Source organism: Salvelinus sp. IW2-2015, unplaced genomic scaffold, assembly GCF_002910315.2.
Source record: "Salvelinus sp. IW2-2015 unplaced genomic scaffold, ASM291031v2 Un_scaffold7917, whole genome shotgun sequence".
In the NCBI taxonomy this organism is placed as follows: domain Eukaryota; kingdom Metazoa; phylum Chordata; class Actinopteri; order Salmoniformes; family Salmonidae; genus Salvelinus; species Salvelinus sp. IW2-2015.
The window spans coordinates 1,321-11,326 of NW_019949177.1; the positions used below are offsets into that span (position 1 = coordinate 1,321).

Sequence of the window (10,006 nt, forward strand, 5' to 3'; positions counted from 1 at the left end):
ATACTTCCTCATGCTGTACTTCCTCATGGTATACTTCCTCATGGTGATCTTCCTCATGGTATACTTCCTCAATGGATTCTTCCTCATGGTGTACTTCCTCATGGTGTACTTTCCATGGTGTACTTCCTCATGGTTACTTCCTCATGTTACTTCCTCATGGTAGCTTCCTCATGCTGTACTTCCTTCATGGGTATTCCTCATGGTGTACTTCCTCATGTTATTACTTCCTTCATGGTGTACTTCCTCATGGTATACTTCCTCATGTGTTCTTTCTCATGGTGTACTTCCTCATGTGTTACTTCCTCATGGTGACTTCCTCATGTTATACTTCCTCATGGTGTACTCCTCATGGTATACTTCCTCATGGTATACTTCCTCATGGTATACTTCCTCAGTGTGTACTTTCTCATGGTGTACTTCCTCATGGTGTACTTCCTCATGGTATAACTTCCTCATGGTATTCTTCCTCATGGTATACTTCCTCATGGTATACTTCTCATGGTATACATCCTCATGGTATACTTCCTCATGGTATACTTCCTCATGGTGTACTTCCTCATGGTATACTTCCTCATGGTGTACTTCCAATGGTGTACTTCCTCATGGTATACGTTCCTCATGATACTTCCTCATGGTATACTTCCTCATGGTATACTTCCTCATGGTATACTTCCTCATGGTATACTTCCTCATGGTATACATCCCTCATGGTATTCTTCCTCATGGTATACTTCCTCATGTATACTCTCATGCGTATTATTCCTCATGGATATACTTCCTCATGTATACTCCTCATGGGTACTTCCCATGTATACTTCCTCATGGTGTACTTCCTCATGGTGGTAACTCCTCAGTGTGTACTCCTCATGGTGTATTTCCTCATTGGTGTACTTCCTCATGTGTACTTCCTCATGTTATTACTTCCTCATGTATACTTCATCATGGTATACTTCCTCATGGTGTACTCCTGCCTACTTTGCAGTTAACATTTGAATTGAGGAGGTTTTGGGAAGTATTTCTGTCAACCCACAAGATGGTTATGACATCAACTGTTACACACAGAGTGTGTAGCTAACGGGCGCACCAGACCGACCGACAGGGCAATATTGCTGAAATCAATTGTCAGATATTGTTTTAGGTTTGGCATTTTAAGCCAATAGAGGCTAGCAGTGTGGATAATGTCAATGTTAGGTTTGATATAGATAGTAGCTGTGAGATTGCATTGTCTGAGCTTTGCGCTATCAACCAGGAAATGTTCTCCTGATGTACTATTGGCTATTCTGAATAAACGTAACGTAACACAAATCTCTCCATGCAGTGGTAATGGAGGAGTTCCACACCCCCGGACGGTGTGGGTGCCCCTGGGCGTGTTGTTGGGGTCAGGCATGCTGTTCGCCGTCTCACCCTCCAATGGCAGCGCTTCTTCACCACCCTCTCCACCGCTGTGTTTGGCTCGGCTGTCATCACCGTCACTGTGGACTACTTCTCGAACTGTTTGCCCTTGTCAGGTATATTAAAGACACATATATGATATTATATATTAACATATAATTATATATTACTGAACATTGAATATTATATATTACAGAACATATTATATATACAGATACATATTATATATCACAGATACATATTATATATTATATTATATATTACAGATACATATTATATATCAACAGATACATATTATATATTATATTATATATTACAGATTACATCATTATATATTACATATGATATTATATATATAGATAACATATTTATATATACATATGATATTTATATTATAGATACAATATTATATATACATATGATATATATATTACAGATACATATTATATATTAGCATATGATATTATATATTACATACATATTATATATTACATATGATATATATATTACTGACATATTATATATACATATACATATTAATATTACAGATACATTTATATTATAGTACATAAATATGTATATTATTACATATGATATTATATATACAGATTATATATTATATATTATCTCATATGATATTATATATAACAGATACATATTATATATTACATATGATATTATATATTGCATATGATATTATATATTGCATATGATATTATATATTGCAGATAAATATTATATATAACATATGATATTATATATTACATATGATATTATATATTACAGATACATATTATATATAACATATGATATTATATATTACATATGATATTATATATTGCAGATACATATTTGAGAGGATCAAGGTGGCTCCACCCCGTCCTGTCTGCTGGTTCACCTGGGTCATCATGGGGGTGTGGCCTGTACTGGCATTGCTGGGGGTCCTCATCCAATGGAAGGTCACCGCCGAGGGATACTCACACACTGAGGGTAAGTCTGAACCCTAACTGTTAACCCTTAACCCTTAACCCTAACAGAGGGATACTCACACACTGAGGGAGCTGTCTTGCCAGCTCCTGTGGTCATTGTCATGCCAAGTTTGAACGTAGTCCTAGACATGATTAAGCCTAGTCCAAGACAATAAAAAGAAAAAGGACAAGGATTAAAAGGAAACTTCAAACATTTTGAACTTCATATTCATCCTCTCCAGCCCCACCCCAACATCAACATATGTCAAAATGGCACCTTTTTTGTAGTTTTTTTTTTTGGTTTTGTAGTTTGTAGATCGAGCATGATGAGCTTTTCATCGTGTGATTTTAACCACTTATCTTCATCTAACTTTTTTACTACAAAACATAAACATGCCCCATTTTCACATACACTAATACACTATATACAAAAGTATGTGTACTCCCATTCAAATTAGTGGATTCGGCAATTTCAGCCACACCCGTTGCTAACAGTTGTATAAAATCGAGCACACGGCCATGCAATCTCCACAGACAAACATTGGCAGTAGAATGGCCTTACGGAACAGCTCAGTGACTTTCAACGTGACACTGTCATAGGATGCCACCTTTCAAACAAGTCAGTTCGGCAAAAAAAGTGGAAACGTCTAGGAGCAAAAACGTCTCAGCCACGAAGTGGTACGCCACACAAGATCACAGAAAGGGACCATCAAGTGGTGAAGTGCGTAGCGCATAAAAATCGTCTGTCCTCGTTCGCAACACTCACTACCGAGTTCCAAACTGCCTCTGGAAGCAACGTCACCACAAGAACTGTTGGTCAGGAGCTTCATGAAATGTTTCCATGGCTGAGCAGCCGCACACAAGCCTAAGATCACCATGCGCAAATGCCAAGCATTGGCTGGAGTGGTGTAAAGCTCGCCACCATTGGACTCTGGAGCAGTGGAAACGCGTTCTCTGGAGTGATGAATCACGCTTCACCATCTGAGTCTGGCGGACAATTCTGGGTTTGGCGGATGCCAGGAGAACACTACCTGACCGAATGCATAGTGCCGACTGTAAAGTTTGGTGGAGGAATAATGGTCTGGGGCTGTTTTTTATGGTTCAGGCCCCTTAGTTCCAGTGAAGGGAAATCTTAATGCTACAGCATACAATGACATTCTAGACGATTCTGTCCTTCCAAATTTGTGGCAACAGTTTGAGGAAGGCCCTTTCCTGTTTCAGCATGACAATGCACCCATGCACGAAGCGAGGTCCATACAGAAATTGTTTGTCGAAGTCGGTGACTGGCCTGCACAGAGCCCTGATCTCAACCCCATCAAACACCTTTGGGATGAATTGGAATGCCAACTGCGAGCCAGGCCTATGATCCCAACATCAGTGCCCAAACCTCACTAATACTCTTGTGTCTGAATTGAAGCAAGTCCCCTGCAGCAATGTTCCAACATCTAGTGGAAAGCCTTCCCAGAAGAGTGGAGGCTGTTATAGCAGCTAAAGGGGGGACCAACTCCATATTAATGCCCATGATTTTTGAGAATGAGATGTTGACATGCAGGTGTCCACATACTTTTGGTCACATAGTGTATGTTGATGTTCGGGGAATAGTGGAAGTGATGAATATGATGTTTACACGTTTTAGAAAAATCCCTTTCATCAGGTTCTAACCGGCTTATAGTGTGGTAGGAGGTAGGCTATATACCACCACAGAATCAGCGGTTTCAGAAAAGCAGAGTTTTTTTTACCATATAATGATGCATTGGCAAGAAGTCACACATCTAATGTGATAAAGCTGTGAAAATGTGATGGCTTGTGATCAAAAGCAAAAAATGGAGGGAAAGGACGCTTTTGGATGTGGTGGTGTGGTTCTGATCTGGTGGTTGTCATAGTAACAGCCTGGTAACGTGGTGCGCACCCCCCCCCCCCCCCTTCTACCCCTGCTCCCTAGTCCCCCTGAGTTAAAAGTTTTTGATTACTGGGCTTGAAGGGTGCCAGGGGATAGGAAGACGGAGGGTGAGAGAGAGGTGAGAGGGTGAGTGGGGGCACGGAGAGGATGGCGGGAGGCAGGGTGGAGGACAAGAGGGGGTGAGGGGGCAGAGAGAGGGTAGGGGGCAGCGAGGAGTACAAATAAGGGGCAGGGTGAGAATGGGGTGGCAGTGATGAGGATAAGAGGGGGCAGGGTGAGGATGGAGGGGCAGTGATGAGGATAAAGGTCGCAGGGTGAGGATGGAGGGGCAGTGATGAGGATAAAGGGGGTCAAATGAGGTAAGATAAGGGAGGTAAGGCAATAAATAGGCCATAGTGGCAAAGTAATTACATATAGCACTTAAACACTGGAGTGATAGATGTGCAGAAATGAATGTGCAAGTAGAGATACTGGGGTGCAAAGAAGTAAGATAAATAAATAAAGTATGGGGATGAGGTAGTTGGATGGGCTGTTTACAGATGGGCTATGTACAGGTCAGTGATCTGTGAGCTGCTCTGACAGCTGGTGCTTAAAGCTAGTGGGGGAGATATGAGTCTCCAGCTTCAGTGATTTTTGCAGTTCGTTCCAGTCATGATAATGAACAGTGAACAGTATTATTAGTCCTGCTGCCTGCATGGGGGAGTGTGTTAACACATTGTAGGATTATTTTTGTGGAATCCCCATGCTGTGTGGAGTTGTGTGAAAGAGGGCATGTTTGATGACAATGTTTGGAGCTGGCTCGTTCTCTCTCTTTCTCTTTCTCTCCCTGGTTTTTTTCTCATTGGATAAGAGACAATCCTACTGTCTCTCTCTCACCTCCCTTTGTCCCCCTCTCCACTCTCACTCTATCTATTTTCCTCCCCCTCTTTCTCTCATCCTCTCCTGCTCTCTCTCCCTCCCCTCGTTTCTCTCATCCTATCCTGCTCTCTCTCCCTCCCCCTCTTTTCTGTTGTCCTCTCCTGCTCTCTCTCCCCCCCCTCTTTTCTGTTGTCCTCTCCTGCTCTCTCTCCCTCCCCCTCTTTTCTGTTGTCCTCTCCTGCTCTCTCTCCCTCCCCCTTTTTTCTCTCATCCTCTCCTCCTGTCTCTCTCCCTCCCCCTCTTTTCTCTCATCCTCTCCTCCTGTCTCTCTCCCTCCCCATCTTTCTCTCGTCCTCTCCTGTCTCTCTCCCTCTCCCTCTTTTCTCTCGTCCTCTCCTCCTGCTCTCTCTCCCTCCCCCTCTTTTCTCTCATCCTCTCCTCCTGCTCTCTCTCCCTCCCCCTCTTTTCTCTCATCCTCTCCTCCTGCTCTCTCTCCCTCCCCTCTTTTCTCTCATCCTATCCTGCTCTCTCTCCCTCCTCCTTTTTTCTCTCGTCCTACCCTGCTCTCTCTCCTCCTCCTCTTTTCTCTCATCCTCTCTTCCTGTCTCTCTCCCTCCCCCTCTTTTCTCTCATCCTACCTGCTCTCTCTCCCTCCTCCTTTTTTCTCTCGTCCTACCCTGCACTCTCTCCCTCCCCCTCTTTCTCTCATCCTCTCTTCGTCTCTCTCCCTCCCCCTCTTTTCTCTCGTCCTACCCTGCTCTCTCTCTCCCTCCCCCTCTTTTCTCTCATCCTACCCTGCTATCTCTCTCCCTCCCCCTTTTTCTCTCATCCTCTCCTCCTGCTCTCTCTCCCTCCCCCTCTTTTCTCTCATCCTACCCTGCTCTCTCTCCCTCCTCCTTTTTTTTCTCTCGTCCTACCCTGCTTCTCTCTCCTCCTCCTCTTTCTTTCATCCTCTCTTCCTGTCTCTCTCCCTCCCCCTCTTTTCTCTCATCCTACCCCTGCTCTCTCTCCCTCCTCCTTTTTTCTTCTCGTCCTACCCTGCTCTCTCTCCCTCCCCCTCTTTTCTCTCATCCTCTCTTCCTGCTCTCTCTCCTCCCCCTTCTTTTCTCCGTCCTACCCTGCTCTCTCTCCCCCCCCTCTTTCTCTCCATCCTACCCTGCTCTCTCTCTCCTCTCCTCCTCTTTTCTCTCGTTCCTCTCCTGCTCTCTCTCTCCCTCCCCCTCTTTTCTCTCATCCTACCCTGCTCTCTCTCTCCCTCCCCCTCTTTTCTCTCCCCCTCTCCTGCTCTGTCTCCAGTGGTTCTCAGTCGACAGCAGCGGAGGATCCAGTTGATGAGGATCCACCAGAAGGAAGAGAGGATGCAGAAAGAAGTCAGGAAGAAGAAGAAGAGACAGAAGCAACAACAACAACAACAGAAGCAGCCGGAGCAGCTCCAGCATCAGCAGTACCACCGCCCTCCTCCACCTACCTACCCTCCTCCTACCACCGCCGCCACCACCACCACCACCAACACCAACAACAAACCCCTCCTCCCTGAGCCTATCACCTACCACAGGAAACCAAACCCCATTCGACGCTTCGATGGGGACGTGCTGTCTCCTGTAAGACCCTATTTCTTTCTCTGTCAGTGTGTATTGTATGGACTATCTTTGACTTCGCCATCTATTGTTATGTCCAAAGTTTTGGCATCCGCCATAGAAATCGTTAGAAAGAATAAGATGAATCTCCGGTAATATGGTTAACTATTGAAAGATAGCCCGATATGTGTTTTTCTACATTGTAATGGACACGGTGCAACCTTTGGTAGGTAGGCTGCTGGCAGGCTTCGGCTGCGATACAGCAGAGCCAAGTCAGCCGGTTGTCATGGTTATCACTGGGGAAGTAAAATGATAGGCTACAATGACTTTGTTTATGGTTATGCACACCACAAATTAAATGTAACTATTTGTTTCTTTTAATTTTCTTTTCTGGATGCCTTTTTGTTATCTGGATAGACACAAAGGTTAGACCAATCAAAACGTTAGACCAATCAAAACGTTAGACCAATCAAAACGTCACACCAATCAAAACGTCACACCAATCAAAACGTCACACCAATCAAAACGTCACACCAATCAAAACGTTAGACCAATCAAAACGTTAGACCAATCAAAACGTTAGACCAATCAAAACGTCACACCAATCAAAACGTTAGACCAATCAAAACGTTAGGACCAATCAAATCTTTAGACCAATCAAAACGTCACACCAATCAAAACGTTAGACCAATCAAAATGTTAGACCAATCAAAACGTTACACCAATCAAAGCAGTGGAACTGTGTACAGTGTCTCAGACCCCTTGGATTTATTTACATTTTATTGTGTTACGAAGTGGGATTAAAATCAAATAAAAGTGGAAGATTATTCTTTTTTTTACAAATATAGAATGTATAACTAAAATAGAGTTATTGCATAAGTGTCCAGACCCTTTGTTTAGGCAAGCCTACATTAGTTCAGGGGTCAAATTTGTCTTAACTAATCGCATAATAAGTTACATGGGCTCACTTTGTGTGAATGACTAGCCCTTCCTCTGTCCCCCATACATACATCCATTTGTAAGATCCCTCATCAAGTATTACATTTGAAGCACAGATTCAACTACAAAGACCAGGAAGCTTTGCAAAAGCCTCATAGAGAAGGGATGTGATTGGTAGATGGGTAACAATAACAAATCAGGCTTTGAATATCTCTTTAAGCATGGTTAAGTTAATAAGTATGCTGTGGATGATGTATTAAACCACCCAGATACATCACAGATACAGTCGCCTTTCTGAACTGAGCTGCAGGACAGGAAGGAAACTGCTCAGGGATGTTACCATGAGGCCATTGGTGTTTTTAAAACAGCTACAGAGTGCAATGTCTATGAAGATACAAAACTGAGGGTGGATCAACAACATTGTAGTGACTCCACATGACCTAAATGACTAATACAAATATACAGAATATCTTGTATGCAACAAGGCACTAAAGTAATACTGCAGAAAAGCACAGCAAAGGAATACACTTTTTGGCATAAATGCAATGCCTTATGTTTGGGGCAAATTCAACACAACACATCACTGAGTAAGTGCCTCCTTATTTTCAAGCATGGTGGTGGCTGCGTCATGGTATGGGTATGCTTGACATTGGCAAAGACCGGGGAGTTTTTCAGGATAAAAATAAACGGGATAGAGCTGAGCACAGGCGAAATCCTAGAGGAAAACCTGGTTCAGTCTGCTGGTGAATTCATCTCCTGGTGTCTGCTGGAAAACAGATTGAACCAGGTTTTCCTCTAGGATTTTGCCCGTGCTTATAGCTGTATTCCATTTATTTTTATCCTAAAAAACACTCCTTAGTCCTTGCCGATGACATGCATACCCATAACATGATGCAGCCACCACAATGCTTAAAAATATGAAGAGTGATACTCAATTACATTTTCAGGACAACAAGTTCATTTCTTTCACCCATTTTTGCAGTATTACTTTAGTGCCTTGTTGCAAACAGGATGCATGTTTTGGAATATTTGTATTCTGTACAGACTTCCTTCTTTTCACTCTGTAAATTAGGTTAGTATTGTGGAGTAACTACAATGTTGTTGATCCATTCTCATTCTCTCCTATCACAGCCATTAAACTCTTTAACTGTTTTAAAGTCACCATTGGCATCATGGTGAAATCCCTGAGCGGTTTCCTTCCTCTCTGGCAACAGAGTTAGGAAGGACACCTGTATCTTTGTAGTGACTGGGTGTATTGATAAACCAAAGTGTAATTAATAACTTCACCATGTTCAAAGGGATATTCAATGTCTGTTTTTAATATATTTACCCATCTACCACTCGGTGCACTTCTTTGAGAGCTATTGGAAAACCTCCCTGGTCTTTGTGGTTGAATACCTCCTTGGTCTTTGTGGTTGAATAGCTCCTTGGTCTTTGTGGTTGAATACCTCCTTGGTCTTTGTGGTTGAATACCTCGCACTACTGTTGACAGGACAGATAGTAGTGCAGCTATTTTGACAGAACGAAGGACACGTTGACACGATAGTAGTGCACTATATAGTGGCAGGTTCTAGGAGGTACTTGGCAGAACTGACGGTGGTAGGGGGCTGATTTCAGAATAAAAAGAGTTGTTATTTTAGTTGTACATTTGTGGCGGAGGGGGGGGGGGGGGGGGGGATGATTAATATCTTGGCCATGTTCTGTTATAGATTCCACCATCTCCAGTCCACAGGCCAGAGAGGACTGGCAACTCAAGCCTGGTTCTCTCTAAGGTTTCTTCCTAGGTTTTGGCTTTCTAGGGAGTTTTTCTATGGCACGCGTGCTTCTACACTGCCATTGCTTGTCTGTTTGGGAGGTTTTAGGCTGGGTTTATCTGTAAGCACTTTGTGAACTCAGTGATGTATGGAAGGGCTTTAGAATAAATTTGATTGATTGACAACAATTTAAGTCATAAGTCATCGTTTTAGTCAAGTACAATATACACAGCCTTCAGAAAGTATTCACACACGACACCGTTGACTTTTTCACATTTTTTGAATAATACAGATCTGCATTTAGATTTTATGTTCAGCTGATAATCACACATCGACAATACCATAATTCAAAGTGGAATTTTGTTAGTAGAATTTCTTTTTGGAAATTAATAAAAAATGTAAACCTGAAATGTCTTTAGTCAATAAGTATACAACCCCCATAAGTTATGGAAGCCTAAATAATTCATGTGAAATTTTTTTGTTAAAACAGTGTTTTAACATGATTTCTGAATAACTACTCACCTCTGTACCCCACCATAAATTATCTGCAAGGTCTCCAGTCGAAGCAGTGAGTTTTAAACACAGATTCACACGAGACCAAGGAGGTATTCAAACCAA

General features: G+C 42.6%; 1 pseudogene; it reads left to right on the forward strand.

The window, feature by feature from the left end:
• Positions 1–513: 513 nt before the first annotated feature.
• Positions 514–6,719, forward strand: LOC112079416 (transmembrane protein 198-like; annotated as a pseudogene).
• Positions 6,720–10,006: the final 3,287 nt, after the last annotated feature.